The sequence below is a fragment of the Hyaena hyaena genome, unplaced genomic scaffold, assembly GCF_003009895.1.
Source record: "Hyaena hyaena isolate Hyena2069 unplaced genomic scaffold, ASM300989v1 scaffold_1053, whole genome shotgun sequence".
In the NCBI taxonomy this organism is placed as follows: domain Eukaryota; kingdom Metazoa; phylum Chordata; class Mammalia; order Carnivora; family Hyaenidae; genus Hyaena; species Hyaena hyaena.
In genome coordinates, this window is record NW_024081687.1 from 467216 (window position 1) to 491958 (window position 24743).

Here is a 24743-nt window from a genome sequence, read left to right on the forward strand (position 1 = left end):
CCCCACTCAGCAGGCCAGCTGTACACATCTGGGGATGGATGAATGAAGGCTGTCACCGGTTAGGGGGCAGCTGTTTGGAACAGCCTTTCCTGCCTCTTGAGTGTAAGGCACAGAGAAAGCAGCAAGGATGGGGTGCTGGCTGGGGCATTTAGGGACAAACAGGGAGCCCCGGGTGTGGCTTTCTGGAGCCTCCCAGGGCAGGGGAAAGACTGGCCACATACCCAGAGCGCCAGGGAGACACAGCTGAGACACAAACATGCAGATGCCTGTGGGTTACCATGGTAACAGCAGCTGGTGGGAAAGGAAGACAGGATGCCAAGCAGCTTGTTTCCCCCTTCTTGTTTTAAATGACCAGCTTTATTTCTGCAAGAGAGATAGAGGAGGAGAGGTAATGGGGAAGGGGGGACAAACCAGGGAGAGTTAGGGCGGGGACAGAACTCACCTTTGAGCCTGTGTGGAAACTCAGTGGCTTTTAAGAAGAGCAGCTGAACTGATTTTACGATCGGAAGGCAATAGTCATTTTCCACAATCATAGCGGTTCCTCAACAGCTCTGTGTGGCGGGCTTCTTGCTTGGCCCTTCATGTGCGTGATTCGTTCAGGCCTCACCATGGTTGCCATCGAGGTAGAGGATCAGGCCCACTTTACAGGTGGGGAGACTGAGCTTCAGAGACGGTGAGTGCCCACACCCTCGCACAGCACAGCAACAGAGTAGGGTTGGCACTCGGGTCCGTCTGGCTACAGAGCCTGTGACTTATACCTTCTGCCACGTCACCATGGCATAACCCAGCAAAGGTGAAGGCAAGCCACAGTGACTCCTCTCCTCTCTTTCGGGGGTGTCCCTGGACCCGTGACACGTGAAGACTTTTGCTTCCTGGACTGGAGCGCCAGGAATGTCCTCTTCTCCCAGAGTTCGTGAGGTCACCTCATGGTGCGGAGAGGCGGGATCAGCAGGGTGGGCAGTGCACAGGCTCTGAAGGTCAAATCCTGCCCCTCCCTACCACTTAGCAGTTATGTGACCTGGGACCATGCCTCAGTTTCCTCTCCACTCAGTGGGGATGGTCATGAACCCTTCCATAGGGCTGTAGCAACGACTGAATGTGCTAATGTGTATAGAACCCGCCGGAGCATCTGCTGGGGCATCTGACCCAAAGCTCGCGCTCAACACCCATCAGCCATTTTACCAAACACACTCATTTCAGAGGAGCAGGGAGGGAAGCTAAGAGGAGGGGTGATTCCTCATGATGTCACACAAGTTAGGGCAGGCCAGTGGCCTCTGGGCTCTCCGGGTGGCAGTGTGACTCCTGGCACACAGTAGAGCGCTGCCTCCCACGTCCGGTGCACCCAGACCCTCACCCACAGGGAGCCCAGCTTCGGTCACAGGTATAACAAGAGCACAAGGGACACAGCACCAGCTCTCTGGGAGCTCCCAACCGGGGATGGGGCTGAACAACGGGAACCATTAGCCCAAGAAGCCTGGTTACAGCACCTGCGGCGCCATCTCTCTCCGGTTCAGGTTTTGTAACACAAGTTGTTGTGATTGGTTCAGTATGTCATTCACACTGCCATAACTAGTTATCAGACTGGACCGTCCTTTTAGTTCATTTAAGCAGGTCGCTGCTATGGTTTCAGGCAGGGTGAGGCTTCTCGGAGCAGGGAGAGGGGGAGGCAGTCAGAACAGAAGATAAGTGTGAGGGTAAAGCACGATTCTGGGAACACTGGTGTGAGAAGGACCCCCAAAGGCTCCGAGAGGCAGGTCTGAAGGGAGGGATGGAGGCTCATTTGGGAGCCCCCTGGAAAAAAGATGGGGGGGATCCAGGTAATAAGTGGGCGTTGAAGGAAGAAAGGGAGCTTATACTGAGTTCCTAAGTGCCCGTCACTGGCTACGATTTTTGCGCGCAATCACTTGCTAATTCTTTGTGGCGGGTAGTTTTGGCTCCGGTTTTCAGGATGGAGACAGAGAGCTAGTTTGGGAAGAGACCCAGCGGCTTGTCCATAAAGAGGCATGTCAGTGGTAACTCCCACACTCTAGGAAGACTGGGGCCTCGCCTGCAGGAGTGAGCAGAGGTGTGAGTGTGGTATACGCATGACAGGCTGCTGGACCAGGTCTCCAGGGATCCAGACCGCTGTGTTTACAGTGCGTGAGTTTTCAGGGGTGAGAGATAAGGAAGTCACTCCTTCGCAGGGAGCCGGTGTACACAGCAGTCTGTGGGCTTGTTGGAGGAAAGTGGAGTGGAGTGTTGCACGTAGGCCAGCAGGGACCACAGGGGCTGGCAGAGGCTTGCGTTCAAGGCCAAGCCGTCTGTCTTCCCAAGGTGGATGAGTCAGCTGGGCAGCTGGGCTTGGTGGCCCGTCTTTGGGGAGAGATTGTTGTATTATTAGAAGGTGTTGACGTGGTGCTCTGTTTGCAAAACACTCCTTGGTCACTTTTAACTCAGGAGATATTTGAAGCAAGTTTACTAATGCTTGGACATCAGATTTCCTTGGGGAAGTTGCTTTTTTGGTGATTCCTGCAAAATGGACAGAAACTACAATTATCTTAAAGAGTTGTTGGATGTGACAACACGCTTATAGGGGCATGGGATAGGACAGGAAAGACATGTAGACACCAGCTGGTCTGACTCACCATCACAGAACATGGACACTGAGGCCACAAAGGGCTCTATGACATTCTCAAGGTCACCAAGCCAGTTAGCAGCCAACCCAAGACTAAAACCCAGCCTCCTTGACTCTGAGCCCTCAACAAGGAAGCATGAGGGTCTGAGGCTCCAGATGCAGAAGTCTCGGGGTGGAAGGTGCTCACCAGATCCTCATTAACAGTCTGGGAAGTTACTTATCCCAGCAGACTGGTGTTGAAGCGAAGACACGAACCCAGGTCTTTCGATTTCCAGTCAAGGAACCCAACCATTATTATCCCCAAAGTTGTCACGTAAGCCTCCCCAACTGTTAGCTTGTCCAAAAAGAGTTTTCTAAAGAAACCAAAGCTCTGAACAGATGGTATAATGGACTTCTGTCATGTCGCTTCTCACTTAGGGACACTTTATCTGTATTTGTAGAAACTCCCTCATTTTGAGTCCCCCTTTCCCGAGGGGAGACAAGACATCAATTCCTAGGCTTTCTTGAGGCTGAGAATGCGGGCCACCGTCAGACCATCAGAAGCCTCCATGCAAGGCATTGATTTGAAAAAAAAGAAGCATCGGAAACAGAGCCCACATGGACTCCTTTCCCGGTGAGGATGGGGGAGCTTCAAGATCTCAGAGCCAGCCGGGCCCAAGGACATAGCAGCTCTGTCCTGTGAGCAGCATCTGGGGGGGCCTGTACCCAGAGGCTGTGAGTTCTGAGAGTGCTGGGAACAGTGCACAGGGTGATTTGGATGCTGTTCCTGGACTTGTTGCCTCCAGGCCCTGTCTCTGGCTCTCCTGGAGATTGTGTGAGCTCCTAACAACTATCATAAATTCTGCTTCCATCTACACTAGCTAGATTGGGCCCTACTGTCTGCCACTAAAAATCCTAATCAAGGGCACCTGGGTGTTTCAGTTGGTTAAGCATCCAGCTTCAGCTCAGGTCATGATCTCACAGTTCTGGGGTTTGAGCCTCACGTCAGGCTCTGTGCTAACAGCTCAGAGCCTGGAGCCTGCTTCAGATTCTGTCTCCCTCTCTTTCTACCCCTCCCCTGATCATGCTCTGTCTCTCTCTCTCTCAAAAATAAATAAACATAATTTTTAAAAAATGCTAATCAGCACAGATATCATCATCACCACCATGGCTATGATTTATATTTTGGATTTAAGATGACTCAAGAGAAAAAATGTCTTGGTATTTTTTTCCTTAACTTTATATGACAATTGCAGACTTTGAGATCGCAAGTTATATATGCACAGTAGGTGCTCATTAATGCTTGGCTGGCTGCTGGCTAGTGAGTAGAGTGATAAAGTTTCCATGATGAAATCTACCACTTTTATTCTGGGTGGGTTTTCTTATTAGCATCATTTCAACTGCATGTGAGGGACACAACTCAATAGATGATGCCATTAAAAGTTGCCTAAACAATAAAGGACAGTAATCCCGTTCAGTAGTAATCTGTTTCGGCAGTAATCTGAAATTAGAATGGCCAGAAAAAGGGTAGAGTCAGCACTGCTTAATTGAGAGGCTCAATGATAGCATCATGGCCTCCCAACCTCTACTCTGTACCTCTGTGTGGTCACTTTTGTTTTCAAGCTCCTCAGCTCACAGTCACAAAATGGCTGCAGCACTTCCAGACATCACAATTAGACACCAACCTCTGACAATGCAAAACACCTACTTATTAATTTATATATTTCCTTCTGAGGTATCTTTTTTACCTTTTGACAATTTGATCGGAATGTGTCTATGGTAATTTTCTTTGGGTTGATCTTACATGGGGTCCTTTGAACTTCACGTATCTGGATGTCCCTATCCCTCCCAGGAGTTGAGACATTTTCAGCCATTATTTGCTTAAGTAAGCTTTCTGTCCCTCCCTTTTCTCCTCATGTGTGCTAGGTTAGTTCATTGCTGATGTCGCATAGATCCTGCCTGCATGCTTTCACTCTTTTTTCATTCTTTATTCTTTTTGCTCCTGAGTTTAGCCAAGCCACCCCATGGTATTGCTGTCTTGACATCCATTTTGCTTGGCTGGGCAGCCTGCAGGGACCTTAAAGCGACACCAGCCCCTCATGCAAGCACATGTCCTTGATAACAGTTGCAGAGTCACAAGTAAATGGAAGTACCTGATATGACTTCCCAGCAGCACTTGTGCTAAACAGTCTCCCCCCACTTCCCTCCGTGCATCCCTTAGATAAGACCTCCCTGGAGTTTACCAAAATTCTGCTCTTTTTCGTTTGACTTGACCAGTCCAGACTTAGCCTGGGAACCCCAAAGTTCTTCACCCACAGACCCTAGAAGGCATGGCCCGGGGCCCCATTACTCTCTGTCTGCCTGCACTCTAACTCGATGTCCTGTGTGGTCTTGGAAGGAAGGCCGTGTGCTTCCTCCAGGACCTGAGTGTAATAAATTCTCTATTTCAATTTCTCCTGAGGCCTTTTGTGGAACCACGAATCATCATCTGGCACCCTGAGCTCCATGTACCCAATGTTAATTTGACAAAACCATAGCAGTTTCTTTCTCCTGCATGTTCAAGTCTGCTGTGGAAGCCCTCTGCTGAGTCTGTGTCTGTCTCCGTGGTCTTCAGTTCCAGGGATGCTGTTGGGTTCTTCTCTAGGGTTTCTCTTTCTTTATTCAACTCATTTTGTTCAAGCCTTGTTCCTGATCTCATTTAGTTGTGTATCTGTGTTCTCTTGCATGTCATTGAGCTTCTTGAAGATGATTATTTTGAATTGTCAGGCAATTTGTGGACCTCCATTTCTTGGGGGTTGGTTCCTGGCGTTTTGTGAGTTTCCTTCTGTCATGTCCTCGTTTTTTTGATTCATCGTGTTCCGCGTAGCCTGGCACTGGTGTCTGCACTTGAAGGAGTAAACATCGCTTCCAATATTTATAGACTGGTTTCATGAGGTAAAGACGTCTTGTGTCAGGTACTCAGGCTGATGGCCTTGTCTCTGGGATTGCAGTTGACTGGGGGTGGACCCGGCTCACATGGCTGCAACTGGGTCTGCAGTGGGGTCTGTGGTTGGTAGGCCTGTCACCAGCAGCTTAAGTGAACATGTATTCTGTCTGATCCCTCGGTGAATGGAATGGCCAGGCTTCAGGACATTGATAAGTAGGGTTTGCACTGGGACACGGTCTATTTCAGGGTCTATAGACTGCGGACCTGTTCTAGGTACACACATGGGTATGGCTCCCCCTGGGACCCTGGGAGGGCTCCTGGGAGGTCACTGAGAAGGTCCCTCGGCAGGCAGAATGGTCCTGGATGATGGCCAAGAAGAGTTGGAGCCGAGTCACAGGGCCGATTCAGGGCCCAAGCTGGGATGATGGCCTGCAGGTCTGTGTCTAGGGGGCATAGAAGGTCACACCTCCCAGCGGGTCCCTCAGCAGGCAGGAGTGTTCCTCACCCACAGTGAAGAAGGGTTAGAGCCAGATTACACGGTCGTTTCAGGATCTGTGTCAGACCATGGATCTGTGCCTATCTTAGGGGCATGGATGGGTGTGTCTCCTGTCTTGTCACCAGGTGGGCAGGCCTGGTGACTAAGAGGGGCTAGAGCCAGGTCATGGGCTGCTTCAAGGCCCACAGCCAGGACTGAGTTCAGCAGGACTATTACATGGGGCACAGGCAGGCGTCACTACCGCAGGGCCCTTTGGTGGATGGTGGCGGCAAGACCAAGACCAATTGAGCCGCAGCGGGTCTATAGCCAGGACCACCGTCAGTGAGTCTGTCTTTGCAGCATAGACCTTCCTGGTCTTGGGCTCCACCAGGGTTGCGCAGTCTCCTCCCTGGACCCCCGCAGAGCTCCCACAGAGGCTGCCAAATTGTTGTTGCGGAGGCGGGAAATTGGTGATCGCCCTTCTTGCCGATGTCACTCCCTAAAGTATCCCTTTTGGAAGTGAAGATATGTTTGCCAGGAGGCCCTCCCCCCAGCACGTTTCCCCTTCGTGTCTCGTTGACCAATGTGTCGCGTCTCAGAGTCTTTCTTAAACCAGTTGTGGAAAGGGGATAGGAATACCACGTCCCGGGCTGGGAAGGCTATAGCTTCTTTTATCCATTTAACAAATGGGAGCTTTGTTAACAGAGAAGAGGGGAGTGGCTCTTGGGTAGATATCAGGTTTGCTGGTTGCCTTCAGTGTGCCAGCCCTGGAGCTGGCCTCCGCCATATTCTTTTTTTTTTTTTTTTTTTTAAATGTTTTATTTATTTCCAGGAGAGAGAGAGAGAGAGAGACAGCGTGAGCAGGGGAGGGTCAGAGAGAGAGGGAGTCACAGACTCTGAAACAGGCTCCAGGCTCTGAGCTGGCAGTCAGCACAGAGCCCGACGCGGGGCTCGAACCCACGAACCGCGAGACCATGACCTAAGCGAAAGTCGGATGCTTAACCGACTAAGCCACCCAGGCGCCCCTGCCATATTCTTTAAATCATGAACCCTCTCTGCAACATGCAGGTAGGTGTTTCTACCCCCATATTCTTGGACTTGGAGCCCAGGAGGCTGCACAGTGATTTGCCTTAAGGTCTCAGAGCTGGTTCCTGGGAGAGATGGGATCTGAATCTGATTGCAAGTCTGGAAGGCCCGAGGCCCCCCGAGGGGGAAAGCGCTGTACCTGCAGTTCATGCACAGGCCTTGCTAAAGCAAAAACAAACAAACAAACAAACAAACAAAAATCCCTCAGCTCTGAAGGAGCTAGCTAATTGGAGGAGGAAGCAGAAAAATGTATTGCCTTGCTGGAGTTAACCTTGGGTTTTAATAAACGGTTTAAAGGAAAGAGAAATAGCTTCCTGTTGGCCGTTGAGAACCTCACTCCATGGTGCTGAAATATTTACTCTCCTGTAATTGTTGGCCATCCCTCAGGCTCGGGCCAGCTGCTAGCAGAAGCGAATTCGGTGGTGACTCAGTGGGACTTGCACAGGAAGAGACTCCTGCCAGTGGATAACTGTGATTCGCTAATGGCCTCCTTGGGAGGCTCACTGGGGATTTATTTCTGGGTAGAATTAATTTCTCTTTAGAGAGAAGAATCTCCATTGCCTCTTCCGGAGGGAATGGAGGTGGGGGGTGGGGTACATCTTGCTCATTTTCTTTCTTGTGTGGCTGGCAAAGGTTCCCTCCCTAGGCACGTGGGCTGTGCTGGTAAATTGCTTTGGATTTGAAAGCAGTTTTGTTTCTAATTCAGATAAATTCAGTTCCTTTTAATGCTCACGTACTGAAAGCATCCAGTGCCAGGAACCTTCATTATGCATCCTGGAAAGGTCCTGTCTGTCCCAAGGTCAGCTGTCAGTTAGGAGAAGGTGCTGATAATCCAGACACGGGCAAGCCCACTACGGGGTGGGTGTGGGGTTGTGCATGTCCACTGGGCAGGGCAGGGGCAGGAAAGGAAGGCTTCCTGGAGGAGAGGATGCCTAGCATCCAAGAAGGGGTTAGAAACGGTATTTCAGGGGAAGGAATAACCCCAAAAACCTAAACTACTTGTCACCCCCTGCAGCCCATGCATGGACTATATAATAGTAAAAGGAACAAATACAGACCGCTTATTATGTTTCAAATTCCACCCTAAGTGTTTCACATTTCTATAATCATCTAACTCTCATAGCACCCCTATGTGTGGTGACATTTATTATTGCTGTTTTATGGATAAACAAATGCGCAGAGAGATTCAACAACTTGGTCAAGTACACGGCAGCCGTGGGAACAGAACTCAGACTGCCTGGGTCCAGAGCCCCTTACTCGGAGTCCCCAAGTGTTGGATCCCCTTTCTTTGTGTCTGACACATGTACAACTGATTTGCACATCACGTACATTTACTATTGCAGCAGCATTCGTGTGTGTGATATACATCACATTCAATACTCATGCACAGGAATTTATATTTTGTTCCAACTCCTCAATGGATTGATTCGGGAATCGACAGCAGCAGTGTGTTGGAGGGAAGTGAACCACAACGGAGTACGATTGAAGCAAACCAACCAGGGAGGGCCTATGTTTTGTAGCAAGAGGTAGCTGGGATGAGAAAAGAAAAATCTTCCTTTGTTTTGAGATGTTGACATACATTGAATTGCCTTCAAAGGCACTTTCCCAACAGCTTGGCTCCCGGCCACTTGCCACCTCCTTCTCCTGCTCTCTGAGTTGCAGAGATCTTGACTCTTTGTTTCTGACATTCTGATAAAGAGTGAGTGAACAGGGAGAAGGTGGTTTTCTTTTTTTTTTATAGTTTATTTATTTTTGAGACAGAGAGAGACAGAGCACGAGCGGGGAGAGGGGCAGAGAGAGAGGGAGACACAGAGTCGGAAGCAGGCTCCAGGCTCTGAGCTGTCAGCACAGAGCCTGATGTGGAGCTCGAACCCACGAACCATGAGATCTGACCTGAGCCGAAGTTGGACGCTTAACCAACTGAGCCACCCAGGCGCCCCGAGAAGGGGTTTTCAAGGGGCCCAGTGAGCTGTCTTCACAGAGATGAACACCAGCGCTCAGTAAACTGGCAGACAGAGAAAGTAGTATACTGGAGAATATTCTCCTCCATGTATCAATGTATTAGAGACGCGGCTGTACCCCGTGTTTCTGCATTAATTGTTAAGTCCCTGCTGTGTACCAGGGACTGACCTAGGCACCAAGGACACGCTCCAGCCTCACTGAACCTTTTTTTTTTTTTTTTACTCCCCTATATAGACACCATAGTTTCTCATTTTTGGGGTTTCTGACATCATGTTCTGTCTGTGGGAATGCTGTTCCTTCACTGCCTGGATCTTTGGCCTGGATGTCTCGTACTCTTCCTTTGGGTCAGGGATCAGACGGTTCCTTCTGTGGGAAGCAATGCTCTGACTTCCTAAATCGGGCGCCAGGCTCCCTAGGGTTCTGTGTTGCCCCTGAACTCCCTACTTATTGCATTTCTAAGTACCCTGCAATGTAGTTTTTGGCTTCCTTGTCTGGATCCCTCTCAGGAGATGTCCTGGGGAAGGATAAGGGTCCCTGATGTGCTCCCTGTTGTATTCCCATGGCGCCTGGCAGCCATATTGCAGACACTCAATAGATTTTCAATTGATTAGCTAAAGAAGCTAATCAATGAATGTAGTTTCCAGTGATGGCAACCACATAAACCTAAATTATTTCCATGCTTCTCCACTGAAGATTACAAAGGATCCTATCCCCTTCCTGCTCAGATAGTCATGAGTCCATTCTTCTGACTCTTCTGTCTCATGCAATTAATATCCGTAGAATGGGTATTGCCTTCCTCAACATCTACTGAACAGAGATATTACTTGCCAAGTACTGTTTTACTCCCTGATGTACATTAGCTTATTTGATTCTTAGAACAACTCTCTGAAGTAGGTACTAGTACTAGAGTTGTCTTCATCTGACAGATGAGGAAACTGAGGCATGCAAAGGTTAAGTAATTAGCAAAAGGTCATATATCTTCTGTTTCAGCCAGGGTTATGGTAGGAAATAGCACATACACCTTGGTATATTGAGGCAGGTTTAATACAAACAATTTATTAGGTTGACACATATGAGATTGCCAGTACTTGATCATTTTTGATCTTCAAAATGGTAATTTTATAAGATTAAACCAAATACAAATCTAAGAGCAGAGTTTAAGGCAATAACGAGGGATGGTGCCGTACATCTCAAGGAGCAGTAACCACCATCTGAAGAAGCAAGAGGAGAGAGTGGGTACCATGGCCTGGAGAGGGCTTCTAGAGAAGCTGCCCTAGAGAAGATGTGGCCTTCCCATGACCCCATAGTGATCCATCAGGGAGGAGCTGAAGGAGTCGATTCCTGAACCTGCCCCTCCTCAATTCCTCCATTCTCCACTGGGGCTCCCTATTGGCTGAACCCAACTGGAAGCCGGAGGTCAAGGGCACCTGTTGTCCATGGAGCTCAGCCTCTTGGAACACAGAGCAGAATGGGGAAGGATAGAGGGTGGTTTAGAGAAGCAAATGGGAGGTATTCAGCACTGCTGATCCGTGAGGGAGCTAGTGGGCAGTTCCGGGCAGCCTGGCGCCAGGGCCCATGCTTGGACCCAATGCCTCTCACTCTGAACTTGGTAGAAAGAGTTGGATCTATAGTCACTGGGACACCAAAAGTTCCTCTTAGGGATTTCTACTGAGTTTCTCAGGGACTCAGCCTCAATAATAAATTATTCGCCATTCATATGAATATTTGATTTCTAACAAAATAGCTGATTTCAAGAGTGTCTTGGTGCAGAATGGAGCCAGTCTGAGCCCAGGGCTATAGCCCACCCTTCACAAGTCTGCTTCACCTTTGGCTGTTAAATATTTTAGAGGGTGGATAAGGGCCTATTGCATGTTTCATAAATGTTTTAAAAGTTGAGGCTGACTGTCAAGATGGTGGCACATTTATGAACAAGGATGGCATCTGAAGGTAGCTCACTCAGACCATCGAACATGGACTCTGGAAAGCCTGGAACTTAAAAGCCCAAGCTTTGAGAAAATTTTGACATTAAAAACAAAGAACAAACTGGTGATGGCCAGAGGTGAGGGGATGGAGCAAATAGGTGAAGAGGATTAAGAGGTACAGACTTCCGGTTATAAAATAAATAAGTCATGGAGATAAAAAAAAAATATACAGCATAGCAAACATAGTCAATAACATTGGAATAACATTGTATGGGGACAGTGGTAACTAGATTTATCGTGGGGAGCATAATATAATGTACAGAATTGTAAGATCATCGGGGCACCTGATGGTAGAGCGTGGGACTCTTGATCTTGGAGTGGTGAGCTCAAGCCCCACATTGGGTATATAGCTTACTTAAAAGAAAAACTTAAGGGGCACCTGGGTGGCTTAGTCGGTTAAGCATCCGACTTTCGCTTAGGTCATGATCTCGCGGTTCGTGGGTTCGAGCCCCACGTCGGGCTCTGTGCTGACTGCCAGCTCGGAGCCTGGAGCCTGTTTCAGAGTCTGTGACTCCCTCTCTCTCTGACCCTACCCTGCTCACGCTGTCTCTCTCTCTCTCCTAGAAATAAATAAAACATAAAAAAAAAAAAAAGAAATCCCACTGAACACTGCTGTGTTTGTTCTGCGGGGGCCACGGGGGGTAGTGGGGCACCTGCCAGAATTCCAAGTGTCTAAAAAAGGCAAAAAGTAATGCAAGAGATATGTGCACTGAGCAACTGGGCTCTTTCCTGGAACGTGCATATGATTCCAGTCCCAGGGGCTCATTCTGGCCCTAGTCTTCATTTCAAGGAACAACTAGTGGAATCTTTTAGCAACATGAAGCCAAAGTGCCTGAAGCCCCAAAGCCTTTGGTATCAGACCATTCTGGTTCAAGTTCCAGCCTTGTCGCTCACTTGGTAACTGACTCGCTCTCTTTGTGCCTCTGTTTCCTGGTCTGTAACATCAGGCTGACCATTCCTAGCCCTCTGGGCTACTGCAAGGTTTAAACGATGTTATATATGCCAATATACTGGGCACATATTCAACAACGAATAGGGTTTCCTCTTTCCCTCTTCAGGCTGTTTTACCTGAAGTCAGGAACATCAAGTGCAGGACTCTGCACGGTACTGTTGCTACACACCCGGACAGTGTGCAGAGGGCTGTCTAAGAATTACCGGAGAGCTGGTCAACAGGCTATTACATGTCTCTCACTCTTCCCTCAGTGTGTTTCATTCTCATTGCTCTGTACCTGGTCTACGTCCCCAGTGCCTTTGACCTCAACCAAGTCCCAGACTGCATTACCTCCCTGGGCCTGATTCCTACCACCTCAACCCATCTCCACAATTCCAGCAAGAATTATGTTCCCAGAGCACAACTCAAACCAAGCCACTATTCTGTGCTTAAAATCCATCCATGGCTCCATGATCCCAGCTGAGCTGAGCCCAGGCCCCCTAAGATGACATTCCACTCTTGCTGACCCCTGGCTCCGATTTCCCTTGCTTCGCACTAATTTCTCGCTCACCCAGTGCTCTGGAGAATTGTGTCTCCCTGTTCTGCTCTTCACGGGATTCTCAGAGCAACTTGGTCTTCAAGAAACCACTATCTAAGAGTTAGAAACAGAAGTCACCTTGCCCTCCTCTGGCCCTATCAAGTGGTTCTGTGTTGCTCCCTGTGACTCACACGCCACCGCCAGCGTCACCACCACCACTACCATCTGAATGCCTGTGTCCCCCAGAAAATGTCTATAGTCACCTGACCCCCAATCCTGACAGTATCTGGATGTGGTGCTTTTGGAAGGTAATTAGGTCATGAGGGTGGAGTCTTGGTGTTAGGATTAGTGCCTTATAAAAAAGGCCCCTGGGACATCCCTGGCTTTCTTCATCCCCCAGAGGATGCAGTCTTAAAAATAGGATGCAGGCTCTTACCAGACATCAAATCTGCCAACACCTGGTCTTGTATTTCCCAACCTCCAGAACTGTGAAAAATAAATTTCTCTTAGTTAAGCGCTCAGTTACAGCAGTTTGAAGTGATTTAGACAATCACCACCACAGCAGCAGCACCATCAATCATCATCATTGCTTCTCTCTTTACTTCTTACTATCATTTTATTTTTATTTTGTTTTTTAATGTTTTATTTATTTCTGAGAGAGAGACACAGCATGAGCAGGGAAGGGTCAGAGAGAGAGGGAGACACAGAATCAGAAGCAGGCTCCAAGCTCTGAGCTAGCTGCCAGCACAGAGCCCGATGCGGGGCTCAAACCCACGAACTGTGAGATCATGATTTGAGCAGAAGTCAGAGGCTTAGCCGACTGAGCCACCCAGACATCCCTTCTTACGATTATTTTAATACATCCTTTCTGTCATTCCTGGCTGAATGCCCTCACCTTGAGGGCAGAGTTAAATCTGTGTGGTCTTTGTATCCAATCCCAAAGCCCAACCTATATCCATCACAGGGTGTGTGTCCAGGAAACGTGCACTGAGTGAGTGAGTGAATGAATGAAGGAATGAGTTTGTGAGTCACTGATTCAAGGCTATCTAGGTACTGTAGGATTAGCATGGAAGACCGCAAAGGAGGAAAGGGCATGGCCCTTGCTCTTCCAAGGACCCCACAGCCAGCTCTGTGAAGTGGAGTACAAACCAGAACATGAGGGTGGTGCCACATCTGTTTGGGGAAGCCATGGAGGGGTGCCATTTGCATCACTCTGTAGGACAGAGCTCTCATTCCACTGCAGGGAGGTGGGGGGTTGGGGAGGGGTGCAGGAAACTGACAGCCTCCTGCTCCAGTGCCTTTAGGCTCCACCTCAGCTTTTGATCTGAGACACAGCCTGTGACGGAACTCGGTAAGGGTACTCGGGTCTTGCCTTTCCTACCCACCCAGGAGCTCCCCCAGTGGGCAGCCTGCGCTGGAGCCCACTGCTGACGTTCAGATCTGTACTGGGTCCAAGGCTCTCCCTGCCCATTCCTGCTTCCTCTCCTCTACCTTTCATGACATTCCACCCCAATAAGCCTTTTAAATTCCTAACCTGACTTTGGCACCTGCTTCCCAGAGGACCCAGATTCTGCACTACCTTGTTCATTACTCTATCTCCAGTGCTTGGCAGGGCCAAATGGGGCTGTGCAAGTATTTGTTGAATTGAAGAGACAATAGTTACCAAAAGAAGGTGATACTCTATGTAAAGAGCTTCCTATAAGCTCTGATGGGACATCCATCCATGTTCTGGCTCCTTTTAGCCAAACTTCTGTCCTCTTGTGCTTGGCAAGTGCTTGTTGAATATTTTATCCCCCAGAAGCACCATAATGGCCCTCCTCTCTCCTGAAATGACAAAGCATGTTTTTTATTAATGGATATTATTTGCAGTAGATTCCATATCCCCTCAGCTTGGGAGGTATTTTCCATATATGAGGGAGAATATTCAATCTGTCACTCACTCCCTCAATCAATCAATGGTTACTATATGCTAAACACTGTTCCTGGTGCTGGGGACACAGTATACACCAGACATTTAAAGTCTCTGCTTTTCATCAGATAAAGGGTTGATATCCAGAATCTATAAGGAACTCACCAAACTTCGCACCCGAAAAACAAACAACCCAGTGAAGAAATGGGCAGAAGACATGAACAGACACCTCTCCAAAGAGGACATCCACATGGCCAACAGACACATGAAACGATGCTCAGCATCCCTCCTCATCAGGGAAATACAAATCAAAACCACACTGAGATGCCACCTCACACCAGTCAGAGGGGCTAAAATGAGCAAATCAGAGAACTCTAGATGCTGGTGAGGATGTGGAGAAACGGGCACCCTCCTACCCTGTTGGTGGGAATGTAAACTGGTGCAGCCCCTCTGGAAAATGGTGTGGAGGTTCCTCAAAAAATTAACAATTGAACTCCCCAGCAATAGCACTGCTAGGAATTTACCCAAGGGATACAGGAGTGCTGATGCACAGGGGCACATGGACCCCAATGTTCATAGCAGCACTCTCAACAATAGCCAAAACATGGAAAGAGCCTAATGTCCATCAACAGACGAATGGATCAAGAAGATGTGGTTTATCTATATGATGGAATACTACATGGCAATGAGAAAGAATGAAATCTGGCCATGTGTAGCAACATGGATGGACCTTGAGGGTGTTATGCTGAGCGAAATAAGTCAGGCAGAGAGGAACAAATACCATATGTTTGCACGTATAGGAGGATTAGGAGGAACTTAACGGAGGACCGTGGGGGAAAAGAAGGGGGGAAATAGTGGGGGAGAGGGAGGAAGGCAAACCATGAGAGACTCTTGAATGCTGAGAACAAACTGAGGACTGATGGGGGGGGGGGAGGGGAAGGGAAGCGATGGGCATGGAGGAGGGCACTTGTGGGGATGAGCACTGGGTGTTATATGGAAACCAACTTGACAATAAACTATTTGTAAAAAAAGATTTTTTTTTAAATAAAAAAAAATAAAGTCTCTGCTTTTCTGGTGCTTCTGTTTCAGTCAAAGGACCTTCAAAACCTGCTATGGTCAAAGGTGGTAGAATGATGGGCCCAAGGAGCTCCAGGCCAAGGGTGATGCTGTGTGTGCTGGAATCTTCCACTGGCCCCTTAGATCCATCCTCCAGCCACCTCCCTCACTGACCTGCATGGACCATCAACAGGTGTCCTTGTCTTCTGCCTCTGGTTTCCAATTGGTCCACCCGATGGGAATTTCCAGCAGGAGGCCAGGGAGCGGGAGAGGAGTCAAGAGGAGATGCCTCTCCCCTCCCCACCAGCTCCCCCCTGGCCGTACTGCCTGGGTTGGCCGAGTCCCCACAGCTCCCGTCAACATCCCCCCGCTGCAGCTACTCCATCCGGGGTCTGGAGACTTCTCCCTCCTGTGTGCTTTCAGTTTTAGCAGGAGTAATAGCTCTTCACTCTTACTAGCCCTGAGCTACTGCCCCATTCTGTTTTGTTTCTCTTAACTGGCCCAGACCTTCGAAAGAACTGGTTCACGCTTGCTGAGCCTGAAAGATGCCTAAAGCTGGTTCTTCCTCGCAGGAGACACTTCTATGAATTCTTCAGAGACTCCATCCCATTCCAGAACGAAGGCCCGCTTATCTCTCATTCTCTGGACCAGAGCACCTTCCTTCAGCTGTCCCCAGCCTCTATTTTTTAGCGGTGTCCTGCACAGGGCTCCCTTCTTAGAAGTACACTGCCCCTCCAAGTGGTCTTCTTGGGCAGGATTGGAAATGGGCTCCCCTGGCGTTTCCTATGTTCCCATGTTCTGTGTTTCCTATGTTTTGACAAAGTCTAAGTGCAGCCAGTCCTAACGTAGCCATACTCTGTTGGTGTGTGCTAATGGTCAGTCAGTTAAACCCCTGTCCCTGAGATATCAGCCCTTTGTGTGACCCACTTACAACTTGCTAGAGCCCTTGCTTACTATCTGAGTCACCTCCTTGAAGCCTGTCTTTAGAAGTGAAGTGAAGGGGGAGACACTGCCCATTCTCCAGACAAGCGGGATTCACTGCCCCTTGTCCTTTCCAAAGACATACTCCCTGAACACTATCTCCCAAACTCCATGCTTGACCCTTTCATTCCCCAATGTGACCAAGGAACTATCTCCAGCGCCCACTGACATCTAAAATCGGTTGCACCTTGGTGCCTCAGTCAAAGCTATTAGACATCCCATTATATAATTTTTGTGTATAGAGGAAACTTGGAAATGGAAGCCAACTGTAAGATAGCGTGATCTCAGAGCTGAGATACCTTAGAAAGGATAGTAGTGAATGATGGAGATTTGGAAGGTCTGCCCATGGGATTGGGGGCAAGGGCACCTCATCCCTGAGATCTTGTTTTCTCATCAATATGACTTCAGAAACACTTCATGAAGTGTGATCAAGATTCAAGGAGGCTGTGAGTTGCACCTGCCATGGCAGGTCCTTGATCATAGCAGTGAATCACTGTTCTTGGTTATTGACACATAGGAAAACTCATGTGGTTCTCACAATATGCCTATATAGCAGGCTCTATTGTTAATACTCCCTCTTCACAAGCAAGATCATTAAAGCACAAAGAGGTTCAGTAATTTGCCAAGGTTTTCTGGTTAGTAAGTAGTAAATACAGGATCTGAACCAAAGAGTTGAACTCCAAGACCTTGGTCTCACTGTCCTCTACAATCTCCTAATCAGTCACAGCTCCATTTGCCTGCCCCTTGAATTGAGGTCACCCGGCTTTGTCCAGTCCTCCATGCCATATTTTCTACACCCAGTTCTATCTTCATTGTAGCTTGACAAGCAACATAGCCCTGTGAGGTTGATTGTGCCAAAAAACTTGGAGTTATAGCCCATGGATGGACATTTAGAGGAGTTTGCACAAATCTGGGTTTTGGAACAAATCTGGTTCTTTATATAACTGACAGTGTGCATGCCAGACTTAGAAAGCCAGTATTTATTCACTGAGACACGGATTCCAGGGCATAAAACCTAGTGGCCAGCTGTTAACTAAGAAGATAAATATTTCACATTACTTGGCAGGAAGGAGTGCCACATTTCCAAGTGACATCAGAAAAATGGGTTGTGTCTTCTTTCCACCAGCTGTCCTCTTCAGATGTAGCCAGCCTATAGCCCAAAGCAGCCCGCACAGTAGGAACCACACCAAGCCTGGCCCTTCCACCTGGTGTCACTGGGGAGCTACGACATCTGGTCATGCCACCTACTCAGAATGCGACTCTGGGCTAGTCATTTCCCCTGCCTGAGTTTGTCTCCCCATCTGTAAAATAGAAGGGCTGGACTAGAGGCTGCTGAAGGTCCCCTAGGGATGTATGATTGTCAATTCATGGGTCCATGCAGGTTGGGCAGTGAAGGGTTCAGATGCTGAGGAAAGTCCACAGGATGCCAGCAAAATGGAAATCAGCATTTTGTAATCAGATGTGTCAAGTGTAACATGGTGGGGAGGGAAGGTAATGCTTGGGTTATTGGGATCTTAGGATAGGCTCATATCTTTTCCTCCTCCTATCCTACTGCATATAGACCCTGACAGATCATGGGAAGAGATTTGATTGCTAGTAATGGTAACATAAATTTTTTTCTAAGTTCCCAACCACAGGCCAGGAAGGGAATGATGCATCTGAGCCTGAAAGCTTCCTACTCATCTTTGTGTCTTATTGCATATGGGCCCCACTCTCTCAGATCAGCTTCCTCCCACAGCAGAAATCAAATGGGCAATGTAGAGTAGAGGGTAACCATGGGAGCCCTCACGTCAATTTTCCCCAGGCTCAAGTTGCAGCGTTTCTACTTACTAGCTCTGTTCCATTAGCACGTCTGTTAACCTCTTCAAGCCTCAGTGTTCCCACCTGTATAATGGGGATAATATTGGAGCTCACCGCATAAACTACAAATAGTATTGCAAATACTATGGAGTGGTTAGTAAATTTTGTTGATGATGATGATGACGACAATGATGTTTGCTGTCATCTCACAGCTTTGCATTGAAGGGACTGATACGCTTCCCAGTCTTTAGTTCTAATTGCCCCTGCTTGGGTCAAGTGACTATCCTTAGGCCATTTAATGCTGGGCATGTGGGAGGTTGCTCTGACTGGCTCACCCAGGAGCCAATCAAGAGGAAGAGGGAGTGCAGAGAGGTGGGGTCAGGAAGAAGATGGTAGGTCCTTCTAGAACCACATCAAGTAGAAGAGCCCTGTTGAGAACGAGTCTGTGTTTGCATCCAACACTGTAGGCATCTGTTATGAGATCCAGGAGCAGATTCACCAGAAACTAACAAAGCCAACATTTCAGGACCTCTCAGACCAGAACGGGCTTCATATAGGCCCTTGGCAAGGTGCTAACAATGTTTCCACAGGGTCATATGTACTTTACAAAAGTAAAGTATTTTAACCACAATGGGTTAACACTGCTGTCTCTTGCCAATCTGACTTCTTATCTGTCACACTCGTCTCTGCAAGAGGTGACACCGGAGTGGCTGTGAACATTTTTGGTATCTGGCTACAAGGATGTTGAGTTAAGGACAGATTTATTTTTAGTTTTGCGAAGTAAATGTATGCCATTCACAGTTATTTCCATATATAGTTAGATTCCATAGATAGCTAGCCCAGTGCAGGAAGAGCTTTGAGGAAAGCTTGCCACTCATTTAACTGATGAGTAAGGAAAGTAAAATGTAAGGATGTAAGGAGAGGAAAATTGCCACTCATTCAACTGATGTAACTGGCGTTATGACCCAAAGTGCAAGGCCACAGATGGATTCCTGATGTGAACATGATCTGTGGCACCAGCACCAGAAGTATATGGCTAACGGAGTAGAAATAAGGTTTGAAATATACAAGAAAGGAGCGTATCTGCAAAATTTCTGACCCTTTCAAGCTTTCAGAGTCTCATAATGAGATGGCTTCTTTCTTCTTTCTTTCTTTTTTAAAGTTTATTTATTTATTTTGAGAGAAAGAGAGAGCACAAGCAGGGGAAGGACAGAAAGAGAGGAGAGAGAGAAACCCAGGCAAACTCCAAGCTGTCAGTGCAGAGCCTGATGTGGGGCTTGAACCCACAAACTGCAAGATCATGACCTGAGCCCAAACCAAAAATCAGATGTTCAACTGACTGAGCCACCCAGGCGCCCCATAGTTGGATGGTTTCAAGCACACATGATAAAAATCCACCTTTGCACTGTGGGTGACATGTCGACCTGGTGAACATTTTGGAGGCTCAGAGGACACAAACAAGATGCAAAAGCTTTGTCCAAAATATGGGTCAACAGTTGTTATTTTAAGTTCTTATTTCCCTGATGATTAATGAAGTTTTCCTATGATGAATTTTTATTATTGAGTTGTTTAAGGTCTTCATATGTTCTGACTGCAAGTCCTTTGCCACATAAATGTATCTTGAATATTTTCTTTTACTCTGTGTCTTGACTATCATTTTCTAATAATGTTTTTTCATAAATAAAAGTTTTAAATTTTATGAAGTATAATTTATCAATTTACTGTTTTCTAATAAGTGCATTCTGTGTCCTCTCTGGGAAATCTTTGCTTATTCTAAGGTTGAGTAGATAGTCCCCATGCTTTCTTATAGAAACTTTATAGATTTAGTCTTTACATTGGCCTTTGACTCATTCCAAATGAATTTTGTATTATTTGTATGAGCTAGGGAGTCAAATTTCAATTTTTTCTGATATGGATTTTCTTTATTTATTTTTTTAAATTTAAATTCAAGTTAGTTAACATACAGTGTAGTCTTGGCTTTAGGAGCAAAACCCAGTGATTCATCACTTACATATGACACCGAGTGCTCATCCCAACAAGTGCCCTCCTTAATACCCATCACCCATTAAGCCCATCCACCCCCCCCCCAGCAATCCTCAGTTTGTTCTCTGTAAAGATTCTCTTATAGTTTGTCTCCCTCTCTGTTTTTATCATATTTTTCCTTCCCTTCCCCTACGTTCATCTGTTGTTTCTTAAATTCTACATATGATACATTCTAATTCCATCCAGGTTGTTGCAAATGACATGATTTCATTCTTTTATCGCCAAATAGTATTCCATTGTGTATATATCTAGATGTATACACATCTACATACATACCACATCTTTATCCATTCATCAGTTGATGGACATTTGGGCTCTTCCCACAATTTGGCTATTGTTGATAGTGCTGCTATAAACATTGGGGTGTATGTGCCCCTCTGAATCAGCATTTTTGTATCCATTGGCTATATACCCAATAGTGCAATTGCTGGGTCATCAGGTAGTTCTATTTTTAACTTTTTGAGGAATCTTCATACTGTTTTCCAGAGTGGCTGCACCAGTTTACATTCTCATCAACAGCCAATGTGGATTTTCAATTGATAGAGAAGTACTTGATGAAAAGATTTTAATTTCCCCATGAAACTGCTTTGGTACTTTTGTCAAAAATCAGTTCACCTGAGGGCACATGGGTGGCTCAGTTGATTAGTCATCCAACTCTTGGTTTTGACTAAGGTCATGATCTCGTGATTTGTGGGTTCCAGTCGATGTCAGGCTCTGTGCTTGAGATTCTCTCTCCCTCTCTCTCTACTTCTCCCCTGCTCATGCTCTCTCTCTCTAAATAATCGGTTGGCCTATTAAGTATGAGTTTATTTCTGATTTTCTAGTCCCTTCTGTTGATCCCTTTGTCTCACTCTATACCAAAACCACAACATCTTGTTAACTGCCATTTTGAGCAGTCTTGAAGTTAACTAGTTTAAATCCTAAGAATTGTTCTTCTTTTTAAAAATTATTTTGGCTTTTATATGTCCTTTGAATTTCCATTTACATTTTAGAATCAGTTTGTCCATTACCACCAAAAAAGGCTGCTGAACTTTGATAAGGATTGTGAGAATGAGTACGTCAAATCTAGGGAAAACTGAAATCTTACCAATGTTAGTTTTTGAATCCATGTATGTGGAATATCTCCATTTAGTTAGATGTCTCTTAGCATAACTCCATAATTTCAATGAGCAGATGTTGACCTTAGTTTTAAATTTAGTCTTAATTGCTTCAGATTTTTTTGCACTGGCACTTTCTCCTAATTTTAGGAAGAAACATTCAGTTTTTGACCATTATTTATAATTTTATAGTTTTTTATTATACACATCATTAACACATTAAGAAAGTTTGCTTGTATTCCTAATTTTCCAATACTTTTTCTAAAAAAAATTATGAACGTGTGTTGAATTTTGCCAACTGCATTTTCTGCATCTATTGAGATGATCATATGTTTTTCCTCCTTTATTCCATTAATATGATGAACTACATTGATTGATTTTTAAATGTTAAACCAACCTTGCGTTTCTGAAAAAAACCTTTACTTTGTCATAGTATGTTATTTTTTTCATATCTTGCTGTATGTGATTTGATAATTTTAGAAAGATTTTTGTCTATGTTTACGAGAGGTAATAGTGGGTAGGGGCCCATCCTCTGTATTTCCCTTCTCTTGGGGATCAGCCGAGCGTTGCTTGTTGCTTGATGATGTTGAAGACAACAGGCTTATATATTTTGTCTAGTTTTTAGTTGTTTATGGCAAGAAGGCTGGTCTGATATCAGTTACTCCATCTGGCCAGAAGTAGGAAGTTTGCTCAAATTTTTAAAATCCAGTAATTTGTTGGGATGTTTTTGTCATTATAAATAAGGGTTCACTGTAGCCCCTGATTTTGCCTTTGTAATTCTGTGTTATTTTTCTAAAGGAGGGTCCTGCAGTATAGAAACTGCAGACTCTCAAAACTGAATCTGTCTCTCATAAGACTATTATCTTGGGGAGCCTGGGTGGCTCTGTTGGTTAAGCACCCGACTTCGGCTCAGGTCATGATCTCATGGTTTGTGAGTTTGAGACCCGCATCAGGCTCTCTATTGTCAGTGCAAAGCCTGCTTTGGATCCTCTGCCCTACTCTCTCTGCCCCTCCCCCATTCTTGCACATGCATGCTCTCTCTCTTTCAAAAATAAAACATTTTTTTTAAAAGACTATTTTCTTGAATGAAAATAAGAGTTTATACTCTCCTCCTTGGCATTGCCTGCAGAAGTGGTAGCCATCTCTTACTTGGCATCACAGCCACCCTCAGACCTCTGGTGAGGCTCAAGGTCATTAAAAAGAGGATCAAGAAGTTCATGTGGCACCAGTGAGACTGATATGTCAAAATTAAGTGCAACTGGCAGAAACCCAGAAGCACTGACAATAGGGTGTGCAGAAGTTCAAGGGCCAAATCTTGATGCCCAACATCATTGGTTACAGGAGCTACAGGAAAACAAAGCACATGCCACCCAGTGGCTTCCAGAAGTTTCTAGTCCACAACATCAAGGAGCTTGAAGTGCTACTGATGTGCAACAAATCTTACCATGCAGAGATTTCTCACAGTGCCTCCTCCAAGGACCGCAAAGCCATTGCAGATAGAGCAGCCCAGTTGGCTGTCAGAGTCAACAATCCTGATGCCAGGCTGCGCAGCAAAGCAAATGAATAGACAGGCAGCTTATGTGCATGTTGTATTTGTGTTAATAAAACCCTTTAAAAAAGAGTTTATTGCACACATACAAAAAAAGAGCTCCATGAAAACCCAAGAGGAGGAATAAGCACACTGCCAGGTTCAGGAAGACTCCAAGTCGGAAGGGTCAGAAATAGAAGCTTCTCCCTGCCATGGCGTATCCACCTTGCTCAGCCTGTATTAGCACGGAAGCTCAGTGCTGTTCAGCAGTAATATCATATTTCTCATCAGCGTCTTCAGGTTTACAAGGGTAGCTCTGGCTACAGGCTGGCCAGAGAAACTGATCTCGGAGGTTCATTTTCAGACCCAGGATGCAATGGCAGCAGATACCCAGAGTATATTCTCTTCTGTGTCCACACTCTACCACACTGTCCATATGTTTCATTTGCCTGTTCTGATCACTGTATTCAAGGCTTCAGGTCGTGTATATGGTCCCTAAGTTTTTCCCAGCCCTCTCTACATCACACAGTAATATTGGGGAGGCAGCCTCGGCTAGAAGGGGAAGCTGGGCACAGTTGACACCATGACTGGCATATCCTGTGATAGGGAACCAATGCTGGGTAAATCATAATGTCTGCAGCAGACTTTTCTCAAAGATTCTTCCACCTGCGAGGAAGTATGAGGAGTGCTGATGGGGGCATAGTGGTGGAGCACAAAGCAAAGAGTGGAGTATACTGGTCCTTCGTGGAGAGCTTAGGGCTAAGGCAACAGATGGAGGCAGTGATATTTAAAATACCAACTCATCCGGTTTAGCGTCCGACTTTGGCTCAGGTCATGATCTCGTGGTTCGTGGGTTCGAGCCCCGTATCGAGCTGTGTGCTGACAGCCAGCTCAGAGCCTGGAGCCTGTTTTCAGATTCTGTATCTCCCTCTCTCTCTGCCCCTCCCCTGCTCACACTTTTTTTCCCTCTCTCAGAAAAAAATAAAACATTAAAAAAAAAATAAAATATGCACTCATCTATGTCGCATGGGAACTAGCTAATGCGAATGGGCTACCAAGAGTAAATCTTGGTGTGCCACTATCTATTCCTGAAGATTCTATTCAGGTAACATTGCCCCCTCTAAAAACTGTGCCCCAACAAGTCATTTGTCTCAAGTACCTTTTATTACATAAACACTGTAATCTACACAATTACACTGAGAGAACAGATTTATTAAATTCATGACAAGAAAATCAACGTTCAAAAACATCAAGATTCTGGTCCAAGATCTATGATTGATCAGTAGCATGTTTGGGACTTGAACACAGATTTGTCAGGTTCTGAACCCTACCTTCATTTCTGGATGACTTCCTGGCTCTCAGGTAAAGCCAGGGGGTGGTCATTGGTGAGGCGTGAGCAATCAGCTTTCTGCACATGCTTATTGTTCAAATACCCAAAGCAATGGACTTACCCACTGAGTTTTCCAGAGAGAAGTAAGATAAGAAAAAGCTATTGCCCAGTTATGGTGGCCGAGACAACATCACACCAGAAGGCCTCAATGAAGCTGAGTTCACACATCTCTTTAATATTGAGGCAGAGTCTTAGAACTTCAGAACCCAAAGTTCTACAGCAGAGTCTTCAGAACTAAAAACACTCACGTGGGCTCCTCAGAACTAAAAGCAAAGCTACCAAAGAAAAAACATGGCCAACCAAGTTCAGATAACGACCTTGGTTGGGACAACAGGGGCTCAGAAGGCGAGAAGCAGGGAGGGTGATAACCACCACAGAAAGGACAACCACTTTGTGGGACATTGCTGGACCTCTGTTCCAATAATTATAATTGCGAGTCTCTTTGG

The 24743-nt window shown here is 46.5% G+C and overlaps 1 pseudogene; it reads left to right on the top strand.

Moving 5' to 3' along the window:
* The first annotated feature begins 608 nt into the window (after positions 1 to 608).
* On the top strand, positions 609 to 22946 carry LOC120223846 (annotated as a pseudogene).
* Positions 22947 to 24743: the final 1797 nt, after the last annotated feature.